Source organism: Spermophilus citellus, assembly GCF_964194105.1.
Source record: "Spermophilus citellus genome assembly, chromosome: 4".
Taxonomy (NCBI): domain Eukaryota; kingdom Metazoa; phylum Chordata; class Mammalia; order Rodentia; family Sciuridae; genus Spermophilus; species Spermophilus citellus.
The window spans coordinates 139,160,753-139,179,020 of NC_138185.1; the positions used below are offsets into that span (position 1 = coordinate 139,160,753).

The following is an 18,268-nucleotide window of genomic DNA, read 5'->3' on the forward strand; positions in this document are numbered from 1 at the left end:
TCACAATAAAGTACTACCCTCCCCCTGCGAACACATGAGGAAATAAGCCATCATGATCAAGAGTTAACAGAAAAAAAAATACAATAGAATGAATTCCACATAAATTGCAGACTTTGGAATGATCTATTTCAGAATGTAAAATAAGTCTGTTTAATGTATTTAAAGAAATAAAAGAAGCTTTTAAGAATATGGCAAAGGATAATTTGAAATGGAATCAAATAGAACTCATAGAAATGAAAATATAATGGAAAATTTTTAGTGTCTTCCTTGGTCCCTTATATAGAATCCTGGCACTTATAGCTCCCTCATTTTTCTATAAGTTTCTAAAGTTTTGCATCATCTCTTTAGTGAGAGCAATATCGATATTTTCAAATCAGTTAGAGAAAGCTTTTCCATAACAGCCCATTAGTCTCTGACCCCGAGATCAGAAGAAAGAAAAGGAGAATAACCACACACAGCCTACATTCAAGAATATATTACTGTTATTTTTTTCCTGAGTAAGGTAGAGTTTTTCCCATTTGATTTTTTAATTTCTTACTACTTATCTTAATTTTAGCTTTGTATCTTAAATGTTAACTCTTCATTACTTAAACTTTTTTATATTAAACAGTTTTAAAATTAGAATGCATAACAGATTTAATAAATAAATGTACTTCCTGACACATTAAAACTATTTAATAGACTTTATTTTTCAGAGCAGTGTTTGGTTTACAGAGAAATTTTGCAAAGAAGTACAGAGTTCCTATATACTTGCCCTGAGTTCTGTGTATTTAACAAATGCATAATGTCAGGTTTTTATCATTACAGTATCATACAGAAAATTTTCACTGCCCTAAAAAATCCCATTATTTATTCCTTTCCCTGTCCCTCTGGGTCTCTGGAAACAACTGTTTTTTAAAATTCTCTATGATTTTGTCTTTTCCAGAATGTCATTTACTTGGAATCATACAGTATGTAGTCTTTTAAAAAATCATTAGACTATTTTTAAAGCAATTTTAGGCTTACAGAAAAAAATAAGCAAAGGGAACAGAGAATTCTTAACAGTACTTCTCAATTTTCCCTTTATTATCTTGTATCTTGTGGTACTTTGTTATAACTGGTGAATCACTATGGATACATTATTATTAATTGAAGAACATAGTTTACATTAGAGTTCAGACTTTGTGTTGTACTCTCTGGGTTTTGACTAGTATATAATGACATGTACATAACATTACAGTATCATACAGAATAATATTTTTGCTTCCCAATAATCTCCTGTTTTCCACTTATTATTCTCTCCTCCCCCATAAACCCTTGGCAGCTGATTCTTACTATCTCTCTTTGTCCTCTCCAGAATGTCATACATTTGAAATCATACATATGGAGAATCTTCAGATTAGCTTCTTTCACTTAGCAAATGGATGTTATTCAAAAAATTTTTGCCATTTAAAGCAATGTTTTAAATTTAAGATTCATTCTCATCTTTTCATGATTAATAATTTATGTCTTTTTATCCTGAAAAGTATCCCATTGTATGGATATAACACATTCACCCACTGAAGCACATCTTTATTGCTTCTAAGTTTTGGCAGTTATCAATAAAGCTACTATAAAAATTCCTGTGCAGGTTTTTGTGTGAGCATAAATTTTCAGCTTATTTGGATCAATAGCTGTGCAATTAATGAATCCCCAATAAGCTTATACTTAAGTATGTAAGAAATTTCCCCAAACCATTTCCCCAAACCCAACATTCATATGTTGTGGTCTCAGAGGTAATGTATGATTCATACAGAAGCACAGTATCAGTTTGTCTATATGGCCATCCAGTATTATATTGAAATAACAGTGCAGAAACAAAGAAGAGCAGAAAAGCAAAAGGAGAGGGCATGAATATATCAATATTGTTTATTGTTTCCTAGCAGGCCAGATAAGTGGCCATCACAGTTCCCTCTGGCCTTGTACCCCAATGCCATCCTGTGTGGAAATGAGAGAAGATAATGCTAGAGTCTGTGCTGTTGAATTTTAAGTGTTCTTTATATATTTTGGATATAATTCCTTTAGCAGATTTAGGTTTTGCAAGCATTTTCTTACATTCTGTAGCTTATTTTTTCATTCTCTGATTCCCAGTATATGAGGGAATATATATATATTTCTTGTTATAAATAAAAAATTTCCAGAATATAATTTAAAAACAATACAGAATACCAGAGTTTAAAAGAACTAGTTTGAATCATATGTGATTGCTCTTTTCATAGATCAAAAAAATGATAAGAGTATATGCAGTTTTGTGTAGTTCAACCTGATAGAAACCAAGCTCTTTCTCCATTGTTTTCCACAGGTGCACTACTCATCAGTAATAAACCATGATTTTGTGTTTAAGGTGATTCTAGGCAGAAATTTAGCTCATATTGGAATCAAAAGTAGATGTAGATATTATGATCATATAACCTCAATTTAAAAAGATAACCCTGATTTTAAGTGCTTTGGTCACCAAGCATTGAAATGGATGTTATTCTAAATTTTTTTTGCCAGTTAAAGCTATGTTTTAAATGGGAATGCACCTAGAAATGGCACACACATTTCTGTGTCCTAATTTTTGGTTTGTGAAGTCTGTTCATCCTCTGTAGATGCTCAAGAACCTTTGTTTTAAGATTCTGTTGCTGAAGTTATGTGGGGGACCAATGGGATGGTGAATGCCTTGTATAGACTCTGGTGGACAGCATTGCCTCCCTACTGGAGCCAAAGGACATCCCTCAGATATTTGTAATTATTTTCTCTGGACCTCAAAATGGAAGCACTGAATCAATTTTTGTATTGAGAGTCATAATTCATAGCCATATTTTTAAATGACTATGGTCAATGAGTTATACAGTTAATTTTACTTATTCTGTTGAATAGAAAAAAAATATTTAGTTAAATGCAATCACCTTTCTGTATTTTTATGTATACAACTCTTAAGAGTGTGGTGTAGAACAAGCTTTTGATCTAGTATCATATTCAACAAATATGATAATATAAGGCAGAATAAAACAAATGATGTGAGAAAAGTGCAGAGAAAGTGTAATATTTGTTCAAAATAGAGAATAATTATAGTGGAGGGATCTGGAAAGACTTTGTGGAAAATGTGAAATCTGAGGTGAGGCCTGAGGAATGAGTATGTTTCACTTGGCATAGATGAGGGTGGGTGTTAGAGAAAGAGAATACTGTGGAAAAGGTCCATGTATGGAAAGCTTAGGCCATTTTAGGATACAGAAATATCAGTAGCATTTATGGATTAATTATATAAAGTTTTGACTTTCAACCAATGTCACAAGGATATGACATTTTAGAAACATGATTTTTGCTGAAGCAAGACTTTGAACCTGGGGCTCCTGTTTGAGAGCTAGTCGTTTAGTGAACGAAAGGTACTCTTAGCTGAGGGTGAAGCACCCACAAGCCAGTGTACCTCTCGAATTCTCACCTTGGCATGGCTTGGGCCTTTGTACTCGTGAGGTCTTAAGAGCTAGGTTGCAGTGTCTTTTTAAGAAAAGAACTTTCTAGTGGTAGTGATTGAAAAAAGCCAATCAGCAAAGACAGTAGTACTTATTAGCAACAACTCTTCAGAGAAGTTTGAGTAGAATGCTGAATTTGATATTAGATCAGATCAGTGCTCCTCTGGAATGCCACTGATGAAGACACATTATTTAAAGAGAATACTGAGTCTTGCTAAGTTAAGAAATGGTAATAAGAATCCTGACATGAGAAATAACATTCTAGACCTGCACTGTCCAATATAAATAACAATGCAAATGGTATATTTAAAAATCTTCTAATAGTCACATTAAAAAGGTAAAAAGAGCAAATGAAATTTTTTAAAAAAAATATTTTTTAGTTGTAGTTGACACAATACCTTTATTTATTTACTTATTTATATGTGGTGCTGAGGATCAAACCCAGGGCCTCACATGTGCTAGGCAAGCGCTCTCCAGCTGAGCCACAACACCAGCCCCGAAAAAGAGCAGATGAAATTTTACTTAACTTGATGTATTCAGAATATTACTATTTTAACATGTACTCAGTATGAAAATTATTAATGGAATATTATAATTATTTGTATTAAGTCATTGAAATACAGTCTCTATTTTATATTTATAGCACATTTTGATTTGGCCACATTTCAAGTGCTCCATAGCCACATGTGTCTAGTGGCTATGGGATAGGGAAATTCCAGAGAACAAAGTGATTTGTATAGTATATAGACATATAGGTATAACTTTTAAAAAAGGAAATGTTTTCACTAAAATTATAATTTTCTAGGATTGTAGAGGAAATAGGCCTGAAGTAAATTTTTAGGAGCTTGAACAATGAAGGAAAGTTCTCATGAATTGTTTTAACTGTGTGTTTTTAAAGTGAGCCTGACCTGAGTTGTTAGATTAGATCTAAAAAATGTTGGCTACAAAATGAAAATTGAATTAAAAGAATTATGGAAACCACATGTGTAGTCTTGGGGAAAAAAAGAATACTTTCGGTTTCACCTTTTAGATACATCAAGGGGTAGGAAAAAGTGTATCATTTTATAATTATTCACAATGTCTATCTAAAATGATGGGAATTTGCACAACTTATTTGACCATTGTGCTGTTACTGGCTTTTTCTTTTGTAATTGGGAGAGCTGAGAAAAAACAGATTTGGAGAACACATGGCAGGCTGTATTCCTTCATTTTTGTGGCTGTGGAGCTTGATATCCACTTGGTTTGTATTTGCTTCCTGAAGTTATAAATCTCAACAGTTTTGTCTTTGTGCACTGTCTGCTAATGTGATTATTATTTATCCTAGTTAATTTGATGAATAAATATTCAGGAAGAGTGTTTAACTCCTTCCTTTCTTTTAATCAACCAGCATCAAATACATATTTTAGGCCCTATTTCCAATGAAGTGTTTCCCACTAGAAGCAGACATACGGTAAGTTTTAGGTGTTATTGTTGTTTTTCCCAGGACCAAGATACACTTGTGAATGAAAAAGAATGTCTTTAACCCAACTAGAAATATGACTGCTTAGGAAATAAGGAAGAAGAATTTGTTGAAAGATATCTTTTTAATTATAAAGTGGTTATTTCAAACATGATTGTTTTCATAGTTAAATGGCTTTTTAGAAAACTCTGGCAGCCCAGAAAAATATAAAGAAGAAATATTACTCATACGATCATAGCTAACCCTTGACTATTATCCTGCATGACATTTTCCCCTCTTATATTCTCCCTACACACATCTCCCTTATCTAAACACGCACACACCTTCTTCCTCCTCCACTGTCTCTATTTTCCTTCCCTGTCCTCCCCCCATACCTTGTTTCTTGGTATTTTTATAATACCAGATTCATATCTACATACATCTTACAGCTCAGTTTGAAGATGTTATGTTATGGGTAAATCCCTATATTAATAACATATATAAATACCTCATTTTTAATAGTATGTGACTATATGAGTGTGTCCATTGAATGAGTCCTTTCTTGGTTCATTTCTAGTTTTATTCAGTATTTTTGTCCTTGTAAACTGTGATGCAGTGTCTATACTTTTGTTTAATTATTTTCTATGGATATATTCTTACGTGGAATTGCTGAGAGTATAACTATAAAAACTTTGGTCATGTCTTGCCAAGTTGGCCTTCAGAAAGGATATTTAATTTATACTTTTAGTCACACAGTGTTCCAGAGTATTTTATCTATGTCAATAGTGTTAGCATTCTTTTTATTTTTGCCAATCTGATAGTTTAAAAACAATGTCAGTGTTTTAATTTATGTGACTTTGGGCATGTGTTTGGATGTTTAGTAGTTGTTTGTATCTTTGTACATTTTTTTTAACTAAGGTGTTTTTCTTTTTCTTTTGAAAACCTATCTTTTTATATGTAGGATGTATACTCATCGTTATATATGTTACATATTTAACCATTTCCAAAATGTTGATTCTACTTACTGTTCTTCAGTATTAAAATTTGGTAAGATGTCATTTCTCCATCTTATTTTCATATGAATTCATTTATGAGAAATATATGTTGGTTGTTGCAACTTGCTTTGTGTTTCCTGAAATAAGCCATCAAAAGTATTGATGTACTTTCATGTATAAGCCCTGCATCATCTTTAGAGTATGTTTTGAATAAGTAGTGCCAAGGAAATCATCATCTAATTATGTTCTTTCTGAAGTGCCTGCTACTAGCTTTGAAGTTTGTTGTTAATCTCTTCTTGCCTACATTTTTTAGGATCTAAGGTTTAGATAAACACAAGTAAAAACATAGAAGAATATATTTTTTTCTTTGATGGAATCTGCTTTTAATATTTAAATTTAATGTTAATTGAGAAGTAGCAAGTGTACTGTTTTTATTTTTATTTTATCCCTGCATTATGTGAAAACACACATAACTTAAGATTCTCCTTCAGAAAAATTTCTTATCCAGTTTCTCAAGCAAAGTCTAGTAGTCAGTGGATGCTTAAAAGAGTATTGACATTTAAATACCTGACTTAAAAAAACAGGGCTTCCTATGGTACAGAAAGTCTACCTACTATCATAATTTTGGTGTGAATGTAACATGGTAATATTTAGTTTGACTCTGAAAGATAAAACATTAAATCTGTATCTCTGAGAATTGAAAATTAAACAGGGGACATGACAACATTTGTAACTATTTGGGGGTATATAAATAATAATTTAAAGATTTTGAAGGATGGAAGATAGAAGTTGATGTTTGAGCAAATAGGAAAGAAAACTCTAGTTACAGCTTTAGATATTCATGAGGATGAGTGGTGTGAGATAAGCAGAAGAGATATATTTGGGTACTAGATGCTATGAAGAATTGGATGAGGATTGGCAACAATGGAGGACAGACCGGCAGAGAACACCAAAGCAAGGACCAGCGGGGCATCCTGATGTAGAGGTCAAGGACTAACCCCAGGTGGGCAGCTAATATCTTTTCACTGTGGTAGGCCTCACGTGGCTATCATATATAGTTTAAGAAAAATAGGTTGAAATGCTGATGTGTGCAGAAGTTAAGAGAAGTACAGCCTAAGAGGTCTTAAATGCTATGGTTTTATGATTATTTGCTGGGAGGATGTAAGCTTTTTTGAAAGTGCTTCTATGTTAAAAAATTTATGGGCAAATAATTGGGCTAAGAAAAAGAGATTGTGTGATTGATTATGATTTCTCTATGGTACCTAACTCACATTGGAAATTCTAAACTTTTTGATTAGTTGACTACAAATGCCTTTAAAGAATGGGTCATATTATAATTCGAACTTTGCATGTAAATGTATATAAAGGCATGAACTTATGCAGTTATTGAGGATTTTATATAATTTGGACCTTTTTAAAGTTACATTGTGCAGGGGCCATGCTAATCTTCTCTGTATTGTTCCAATTTTAGTATATGTGCTGCCGAAGCGATTGGAAGGTGAGCCTCAGGGTTATACACAATTACATATAAGAGGAAAGGAGGAGTAGGAGAAAAATTATATAAGTGGAAGAAACGATTTATAGTAGAGGGGATGGAGAGAGAGAAGGGGAGGGGAGGGGAGGGGAGGGGTGAGGGGACAGTGGAGAATGGGATAGACAGCAGAATACATCAGTCACTAGAAAGGCAATTTGTAAATCAATGGAAATGTAACTGATGTGACACAGCAATCTGTATACAGGGTAAAAATGGGAGTTCATAACCCACTTGAATCAATCTGTGAAATATGGTATATTAAGAACTATGTAATGTTTTGAACAACCAACAATAAAATAAAAAAAAAGTTACATTGTATTTTAATGCTTCTGGGTTTTAGCCATCCATTTTAACCATTTAGGTAAATTTCATAATCCTTAACATTTGATATTCTGATTTCTATATTTCTGACCCTTGGTCAAGAAATTTCTAGTGCTAATTTATAGTAAAATGGAATGATATCTTAAGGCTTCCATGGTTAAAATGGCTACATATTAATATCCTTGAATCAGAATAAAAACAAAAAAACTTGGTGTTATTTGCAAAGCATAATCATTCCCTTTATTTTTATAGTGCATCACAGTTTGCAAAGTGCTCATTCTCTTGCAATTTAGATTTTTATTTATCTATTTGGCAAATGATAATTGTATATATTTGTGGGGCACAATGTGATGTTTTGATGTATTCATACATTATAGAAAGATTAAATCAAGCTAATTAACTATCCTTCACCTCATCTCATTATTTTTTTGTGTGTGTGGTGAGAAAGTTTAAAACCTCTTCTTTTATGTTTCTTGCAGTTTTGATTTGATCGTTATGAAAAACTAAAGGGTTGGTGGCATAGCCATCACTGCCTCCGGTATTATAGGTGAGGATACCTAGACACAGGGCTTAAGTGACTCATTCATTAGTTATGTTTCCTGACTTCCAGGAGAGTGCTTTCAACGAATGTGGCTTCTATCATCATTATTTTATTATAGATTCTCCAATAAATGCTATTGAAAGGCAAGATTCTTGATTTTCTTCTTTCTTTGTGCCATTCTATTTCAGGCTCAGCAGAGTTGGTAGTCAAATATTTGAATTCTTTTTCTGAGAAAGGTAATAATATAGCTCTACCTCAAATAAAGGGGTAAGATACTTAATGCTTACTCTGGCAAATGCTTTAAAAAATTAAGCATGGGTGTAGGTCAACCACCATGTGTTCAGCTTGATTCCTTTGCAGAGATTTATTATAGCAGTTTAGCATGGAAAGAAAAATGGGCAGACAAATCTTTTAATTAGCCTATGATCATAGAGTGTGCCCTATTCATTAAATAGATTTACAAGGGCACAAAAAAAGGTTCTTTCAAATCATTTTTATACTGTTTTTGTGGTTTGTATACTTGACTGTTCAGGAGCTACCAGACCATAAAATCCAGCCAGTGAGAATGCTGGAAGTCACAGAGCTCAAAGGTTTATTAAGTGGTGTGAAACTCTATTGTTTTGTGCATGTGTTAAATAATTGCTGTCAGTGCAAGACTGTTAAAAATTCCCCGCTAGTAATAACACGAATAGCACTTTATGGCTTCAAAAGGAGATAAAAGAAATCTCTTAGTCAGCACTTTGAAAATATCACAGCATATGTCAGTTTGGTTATTGTGAGGACTTTACTTTTGGCAGATGCTCTCCCTTCTGACAGAAGAGCTCTAATTACCATATAAATTAAGCTGGGAAATGAGCGGAGGGCATGCAGCCTGGCCCCTTCTGCTTGCAACCAGGTTTCAAGGGCTGCAGTGCCAAGTAGGCATGTGGGCTGGTGCAGAGATGGATTCGCCTCCCCTTCTCCTCTTTTTTTCCATTCAGATCCATTAGAGGAACATTAAGCGGCTTAGCTGCTGTGCAAACACAAGGATCTTTTTTCCTTCTTTTCTTTCTTTCTTTTATTTTTTTACCCAGGATTTTCTCTTCAGCAGCATTCCACGAATTAGCCTAATCCATCCTGCTTTAATTCAAAGGCACTAATTATGTTACAGCATACATTCTTACACACTAAATTATAAGTATGCCTACTTTAATCAGTTGTAACTAGTCCTTAAATTGAGGGTTTAGTACTTTACTTTTATGCGATAACAGGCTTTGCTGGGTTACATGACAGGATTAAACCCTTCATTTAGGATGTGGAGACAAAGACATGATGATCCATTTTTTTTTCCTTAAAAAGCTCTCTATTTTCTTCTAGCCAGAGTGTAAATCAAAACTTTGCAATAGTTTTATAAAATTTGTAAAAAGGTGTCTCATGCTTAGGTAGTTTTGGGATATGGATTGAAAAGTACAATTTGTAGGAACATAATGATTGAGTTGCATAATGATGTATAGTTGCAAAGCAATTCAAACATAAAATACTTCATTTGGTATTTAAATAACCCTGAGCTCAGGTAATTTAGGGATTAACATGAGGTGGTTTCTGAAGATTGCACAGTTAGTTGGTGGCACAGTTGGTACTAGCATAAGTCTTATCTCCCTGTATGAATCTCTTTCATTTTTCACTTCATGCTGCTCATTGACTGCAGGTTCCCCTGGCTATTATTGTACATACTTATAAAGTTCCTTATAAAATTATCTTTTCCTATCAGTAGTCTTCTTATTTTATTAGGCTTTGTGGAAAATCAACACAATTTTCAGCACATAAAGAACATCCACTTGTGAGCATTCTGCCAAATGTTATAATAAACTGATAGCCTAAATCAGGACATTGTTGTTTGTTTTTTCCTTCTTTGGCAAGTAATTACTATTCTGCCTTCTTAAAATAAATTCTCTCTCTTCTCCATGCTGACTCTCCCTTCTTTTCCTCTTATCCTCTCCCTCCCTCCCCAAAGAGTTTTAAACCTCTTGAAAGAATTGTAAAGAAGGTGGGCAGATGACTATTCCCTATCCCCTGGAGAGGGCCAGCCAGATAGGAGAGAATTATAGAATTATATACATTCTCTTCAAAGTAGAGTTAGAAAAGAATCAAATTGATGGAGACATATCCTAACTTCCAGACCGTCTCTCCACTTTCCCATGGAAAACCAGGGCATCCATCACATGCTTCTACAGCATTATCTTAGGTGAGACTCCCTGGAAAGGACCTTACTTTGCCAAAGTCAAAGACCCATCTGGAACTTAACTTCTTGAAGAAGGACAAGCACCTTCAGCCTTGGTGGTCTCAGCCACCACCACTGGGTTGCTGTGGGTTGCCCAGAGGTGACTGGCTAAGGGCAAGAAGGGGCCGAAATGAGTGTGCTCCCAGGCATGTTGCCTTCTTGTCTAATAAAAGACTAGTCAGCAGCCAAGACCTTCAGTGGAGCTGCTTCCACTGGCATCTTTTCCAGTTTGCTCATGGCATTAGCTGCTTCCCTGTTGCTGACACTCCGAGTAGGAGCAGTTGCATCTCCATTCACTTAAAGACCAAGGCTAGACCCTTCACATCTCGCACCTTGCTGCCTAGTTGAAAATAAAAACTTGACCAGACCCTGTTAATTATGCATATATAACGCAAATAAGTAATCACTATTCTGGGAGAAGAGTGACAGAAATTTTGCCCCAGTGAGGACCCTTGGAAGGAAAAGATTACAAGAATCCCAAAGAGGTACTTACTATAGAGAAAGAAGTTTGAACTAGTGACCTGTTAAAGTCTTTCTAGGCTTGGGAGGGAGGGCTTGGGACTGACCTTGGGTCCCTGCTAAGTAGTGATTCTTTGGCAGAATGTGTGAGTTAAGGGAAAAGAGCAGTGTCCTAGGGTTTCAAGTGTGAGGCACCATGTTGTGAAATTCATGTGGAGTTCATGTCAGTGGTGACATGACAAATGGCAAATCTATGGTTTTATAGGGGCTATGGAAGCTATAAATGTAGACTTATCTTGTATTACTGGGGCAGGTAAAACAATCTGGGGACCACATGGGAGGTAGGGACCAACTTGACAAGTGATTGACACATGTTTCTCTAGACCATTGTATTTATCAGAGAGGGAAAAGGAGATTGAGTGTCAAGAGCAGGCAGTGCTATTGAGCAAGATCCTGCAAAGCAGGTTGGAGGCAAAGGAGAGATTTGAGTTGCCAAGGACAAACGGTGCATAGTTTCAGATTTTATTTGGGACTCAGCCTATTTTTAGCTACCTGAAACTGAGGTGATATTATGCAAATAAAGTGAGTAAACAGGCAGAATTACCTACTCCATATCCCATACAACAACAATATTCCATATGAACCAAATGCCCATTACTCCAGACTTTCCTTTAAATCGAATGCTGCCACTTAGGTCTTGGGAAATTTGCTGATTGTTTGTGAATGCCTCAAGGTCATAGTCTGGACCTTTAAAAAGAACTTAGAAAACCTTAACGTCATTGAATGAAAAAATTATGTACATTCTATTCAATCTTCAGAGATAATTGACTTTTATCATCATGGGCTAGGACTTGAGTAGTATTAGAGGGTACCATTTATTTATTTTTAGTTAGACACAGCCTTTGCTCACAGGGCTTTTAAAAATTATTTAAATTCAGTTATACCCTTAGTCAAAACCACTATACCAGACCAAATTCCATAACATGAAAAGTCTTGTCATTTTTGGTGAGTCCTTTTGTGTGTGAGTAAAAAAATTTTGAGTCAGTGGCCTTTGTCAAGGCATTTTTAAGTGTTCTATGTGAACAATTTCATTCTCAACACCTTTTGTGGGGAGAGACAGAAGGGATTTCACATGCACTTAGAAGATATTTATGACAAAAAAGAATGAAAATAATTTTATCTTAGTTCTATACTCTAATGCTGGAATATGATACATTACCAAAAAGAGAGGAATACCAGTTTATAAGTATTTGGGTAAGATATTCTCTGGTGGCTATATACCAAAACATTACATGTAGAAATTATAGGAAGAACTTTTATTAAAATATTTCATAAACTTGTTTTCATTGTTAAAGTGAAGGACCTGTGTTTTGAATTTTGTAGTGCCCATACTTTGGCAAAGCCATAGTCAAGAGGGAAAAATGGTTTGGAGATGAAACAGTGCGGAGGTGCCACCTAGTGGTTGCAACAGCATGGCTGGGCAGTATTCTCCCTAGTTGAAATTGGATACCAGTGGTACATTGCAAGCAGCGTCAGGGTTTCCTGGAGAATCTCTGTAAGAAATAAGTGTTGAATTCAATTACCATATTGTTGTCCTTGCTGGGACAACATTTTTACCTTTATTTCATGGTCACTAAAGTTATCCTGCTCCAAATTTATTTGAAAGTAATTTTATTTGGACAGTTTTTGTTACCCATTTTGCTAATATTTTTAGCTAATTATGTCAGCCAAAATTATATAAGCTTGAAAATCATAGCTTAGTCATAACTTATCATTTTTACTGAAATGTTCTTATATGTAATATACGGAAATATGAAGAATATCTGGAGGATATCATGGTCCTAACCAAAGCCTAGATGATGGACAGCTGCAATGAAATTTCATTAAAGCTTTTCTTATTCTTTTAGGATTAATAGGATGATGTATAAGAAAAAGATCAATTTTTTGTAAAGAATTTTTTTTCAGTTGAGATATACTCCCCAAACATGAACCTCATCATAGAAATGGCCACAGATGGCTGATTACAATAGTTTCTTTCCTTTATTCTTTTTTAAAAAAAATATTTAGTTTTTTTAGGTGTAGATGGACACAAGACAATGCCTTTATTTTTATGTGGTGCTGAGGATCGAACCCGGGGCCCCACCCATGCTAGGTGAGCGCTCTACCTCTGAGCCACAATCCCAGCCCCTCCTTTATTCTTATTTCGAACTGCATATAATCCAAAATTGTGACAAAGTATTGAGGTTTTCCAAAACAAACTATAGTGATAGAGATGATAGAGTATGATCAAAATTCCCAGAGGTCATTGTATACTTTATCTCATCTGTGATAAGAAATCTTTGAAGTTTTCTTTGCCATCAAAGACTGTGTATGTATGTGAGACAGAGTGGGGTGGAGGTGGGGCATTTCATTTCTATGAAAGAAATTTCACTGAAACATAAAACAATCTCCCCAGAAATATTTTTCCTAGTATGGTTTTGGTATCATTTTGGGTAATATGTATCTTAAAAACCAACATTTGATAAAATTAACATTTTTATTCCATATGAATAATTTCTCATCATACAAGTTTTAATGGAGGAAATTAAATAAAACATTATAGAAAGGTCAAGATGGGCTCTTCAGAACATTCAGACTTTAGCTAGAAACTTTCCTTAATGATGTTCCCTGAATTTGCAAAGAGAACCCAGATAGCACAGCAGTCATTTAGATTTTAAAATGTCTACTGCATATTCAACTGTACTGGGTGGTAATTGCTGAGAGGAATAAAAAAACAAACAAAAAATAAAACAACAAAGTATGATGCAGTCTGGGTTCTCCAGGTTCTTAGAAGACATAATATTGAGGCAATGGTGGAGTCAAATTGCCTGTGTTTCAGTCTCTACTCTGCCCTTTACTAGCAGTGTGACCTTGGAACAATTACTTTACCTCTCTATGCCTCAATTTCCTCTGTGAGAGGGCATAGCAGTAACTGGCGTTTGCAGTGTTGAATGCACAGTGCTTGAAATATACTGCCTGGCTATATGGTGGGGACTCAACCCATGTCAGCAATTTCATCCTCAACCTGTGGTGGGGAAGCCAAAGCTTGGCCACCACACACAAGAGGACAGTTTAACCCCACATTTTATCAAATAATAAATTAATAACACTTATTGAAGGAGTTCATAAAAGAGAAACTAGGGTGGGCTGGGATATTTTGGAAAGGAAGGAACAAGGAATAGATCTGATTTTGAACATTTCAAAATAAATTTCAATGTTAAACCAGTTTTCCCTATTTGATTTTCAGTTGAGGAGAATAACTCATCATGTCTCTTGGTGCTATTTCCTTCTGTAGGGTTAGGAACAAAGGATAAACCCTCCCTTTGTGCATCACTCATTTTCCATTCATTCTGGTACCTATTTATGGACTATGCCAAGTATCATTTGAGTGAGTGAGGCAGGCAAGAATCATAGCTGTAGTTTTTATTCTCCAGGCTTTTAATAATGTGCCACGTGCTTCAGTGTCCTTTCCAGATTCCTCATGTTCAGTTTATCTTTTATTTTCTGTTGTAATAATACAATTATGATGAAAATTTCTAGCACACACATCTGACTCTTTGACAATATCGCACTGTCTTCATCATTGTATCCTTATATTAAAATTTAAAATAAGTCATATGAGTTCTGCAATTTTCATTTTTCTTTCTTTTTTTCTTTTGGTGCTAGGGTTTCACTTAATCACTGAGCTCCTAACCTTATTTTTCTTTTTTTCAAAATCATTTTAATTATTCTAGATCTTTGGTCTTTTCATATAAATTTTAGAATTAGTTTGCATATGTCTATAGAAAAACATGCTGGGATTTTGACTGGTATTGCATCAATCTATATGTTAACTTTATTATGTTGAATTTTTCAGTTCACAAACCTGGTATACACATCTCTACTTAGTCTTCTTTGATTTCTGTTGGCAGCATTTTCTTCAGCATTTAGGTTCTGTATATGCTTTGGGGGATTTATACTTATGGGGATTTTAAAAAAAATTCAAAACTGCTGTAAATGGAGTGTTTTTGGTTTCTAACTGTATTTTGCTAAAATATATAAAAATATGATTAATTCTGTGTGATCTTTATCCTGTTAACTTTTAAAATCACTTATTAGTGGTAAGAGAGTTTTGCCACTGATTCTTTGGGATTTTCTTCATAGCCAGTCATGCTATCTGTAAGTAAGAATGACTTTATTTATGAATTTTATTTATTTCCCTTGCTTTTTCCTTGCACTAGCTAGAACTTCCAGTATAATGTTAAATATGTGTAGTGAGAATGGACATTTTTGCCTTGTTTCTAGGGGGAAAGACTTCAATCTTGTACTATTCAAAAGAATGTTAGAAATAGGTTTTATCATGCAGTTCCCTTTTATTCGATTTTCTGCTGGGAGGTTGTGGGGTTTTTTTGAAATCATGTGTAGATGTTGAATTTTGTGCCTTTCTACATCAGTTGATGATTTTTTTCCCTTTAAGCTGCTGATCTTGTAGATTACATTGGTTAGTTTTTAAATATTGAGCCAGTCTCTCATTTCCACGACAAACTCTATTTGGTTGTGTTTTCTTGTCAAATTTTGAAATTACAGCAGGAAATGCATAATAAAGGATCAGCTAGCAAAGAGCTTATAGACTTATGTCTGGTGTATTTTGGAAAACAGTTGACTTTCAGCTGTTGATCACTCCATTAGCTTCTGCTGACCTATTTCCCAAGAACCCACTTAGGTCCAACTATCCCTCTCCTGCCAATATATACTTTCCCTCCATCTCTTATTTCTACTTATATTTATTTTCATTTTCTCTTCCTGTTTTGTAGTGGAGTGTAAACTTCTACATATTGGATTCACCTCCAGGCATTTCCTTCTTCCATTTAGGCTTTAATTTAGAGCAGAAAAGTTTGGGGATAGTTTGTATTTTAAGAAAAAAATGATAAACATATTTGTGATTAAATTTAAGTGATATTAAATAAGAGTTTCTATAATTTTTATCCTTTTATAAGGCCAGACAAGAAAAATATATGGATGTCTTATTGTATGTAGTCTCCTAAAATATGATTTTAAATTGCAATTTATTTTGGAAGGTAATGGAAACAAACAAGAGAGTAATATAAATGTTTGCTTGTGGTTGGCATAATTTGCGTGCTTCTCTGGGGGCTAAATTCCAAGGAATTTGTTTCTGGTATTCTTAAGTCTGCAGAGATCCCTGTGAAAGCAAGCCCTCATCCTGGGATCGTCAGCCTCATGGGCACTTTACTCACCCCCTTCCTGGGGAGCAGTGGGAGCTGTGGGTTGTGGCATGAGCTCAGAGTTGCTGCTTTCTGTTAAAACATAGTCCTAGTTCTTTGAGAAGGCCATTAATAGATGTCAAGTGCACGTTATAGGTTTTCATCCTCAAGCAATGCTAAGAGCAAATGTGTGGGGTTTTATATTTCCAGCTGCCACCAATTTTTTTCCAAAGTAAAATATGTAGGCTTTGGTTTTCAGCAGCCCACATTTCTTTTAATAAAAACAGTTGGAACAAAATGTGTTTTATAAGCATATAAAAATGTCAGTCCATAATGATTTTAGTGCTGCATATTTAAGAATTTTTGCTAATACTGAAGATATTGGTATCTGTAAAGAAAGTCAATTATGGAAAGTAAATTACTATCATTTATATAGAAGAAAAGGTGGTTGGAAACTATGTTGAGACTCTTTTATTTGAGCTTCTATATAATTTGCATGTTTTTCATCTTTTAGTTAATCAAATTTTGCCTAAAAAGTATTAGATTTTTGTACTTGAAATGGCCCCAACATTTCAAAATCCTGTTTTTGTGTGGAGTCACAATTTATTATGTGATAAAGTTCCTGCCTTGTGTGGATTTGCTAGAGAAAGCATCTCTGTAGCTGCTGGTGACAAAATCAGTTGTGTTTCCTTCTGAACAGCTTACTTGCTATTATCAGATTGATACATTGAGCTCCTTTTTGCTCTGTCTGCTGGGAAGCTCAAAAACATTTTCTGTCCATCTGTAACAAGGTTTCTTTATAAGACCTTAGCCAGTGTATTTTGCATGCTGACTGTATATCTGGAATCATCTTCATCTTATTTCTCTAACCTTTATTTTTCTTCTGACTCGATTTTTTTACTTCTCTCTCTTTCCCTATATAAGCTGCTTTAAATCTATATTGGAATAATATAGTTATAATCAGATTTTAAAAAATCTAATTTATTGTTTTTATTATTCCATATATACATAATTACATTTCTGTAGCACTTTTGTACTTCTTCTTAATAATTTATAATTGCATATGTACTCTTAAATGAGAAAATCCCATGCATAAAAATTTCCAATTCTCATTATGACAGGCTTTAAGAAATCTATTACTAAAGATTTGTAATTTTTAAATTTATAATTTTTAAATTTATTTTTATAATCATTAAATCATATAATTATAAATTTTTATAATCATGCAGTATTACTTTTATCCTTTGAAAAATTATTGAAAGACTTATTTCCTTCTATTTCAAAGGATAAAAGTAATACTGGATGATTATAAAAATTTCAAACATTACAGAACTATATAATGTAGAAAATAAAGGTCCTCTATAATTCTTAAATATCCTCCATAATTAGAAAAAACACACTAAACTCAAAAGTCAAAAAATTATTAACCATTTGGTATATAGCCTAATGACATGATTTTTTTTAAAGAGAGAGTGAGAGAGGAGAGAGAGAGAGAGAATTTTTAATATTATTTTTTAGTTCTCGGCCGACACAACATCTTTGTTGGTATGTGGTGCTGAGGATCGAACCTGGGCCGCACGCATGCCAGTCGAACGCGCTACCGCTTGAGCCACATCCCCAGCCCCTAATGACATGATTTTTAAGTTATATTGTAACCGATTGGCAGTGGGAATGATTTATATTTTCTTCTGTAATCTTGGCTACATAACTTTTTCTCCTTTATATTCTGTGCTGTGATTATATGTGATACACACACACACACACACACGTATGTATGTATACACACACATATATATATATATATATATATATATATATATACTGTATACATTTGACATTACACACACATATGTATGTATATGTGTATATGTGTATACATATGTGTGTGTGTGTGTGTATATAATGTCAAATGTTTACAGTTCTGAAAGACTGGGAAAGAAAACTCAATGTTCTTAGAGTGGTTTGTAGGAAGGGATCTTATAGAGGGTGTAGAGAGCCATAGCTCAC

The 18,268-nt window shown here is 34.1% G+C and overlaps 2 protein-coding genes across 4 annotated transcripts in view; one reads left to right on the forward strand and one right to left on the reverse strand.

Annotated features, from left to right (window-relative positions):
• Positions 1 to 18,268, forward strand: part of FSIP1 (fibrous sheath interacting protein 1) — a 233,583-nt gene that overhangs the window by 119,906 nt on the left and 95,409 nt on the right. The window lies entirely within an intron of this gene.
• LOC308646758 (uncharacterized protein) overlaps positions 1 to 18,268 on the reverse strand; it is a 97,195-nt gene that overhangs the window by 3,268 nt on the left and 75,659 nt on the right. For 2 of the 3 annotated variants that reach the window (XR_014021472.1, XR_014021473.1), the window contains one exon: positions 12,372 to 12,574. The exons of the other annotated variant lie outside the window; for it this stretch is intronic. The gene's annotated coding sequence lies outside the window, so the exon portion shown is untranslated. Of the gene's footprint in view, positions 1 to 12,371; positions 12,575 to 18,268 lie in introns of those variants that run through there. 3 annotated transcript variants of the gene reach the window in all.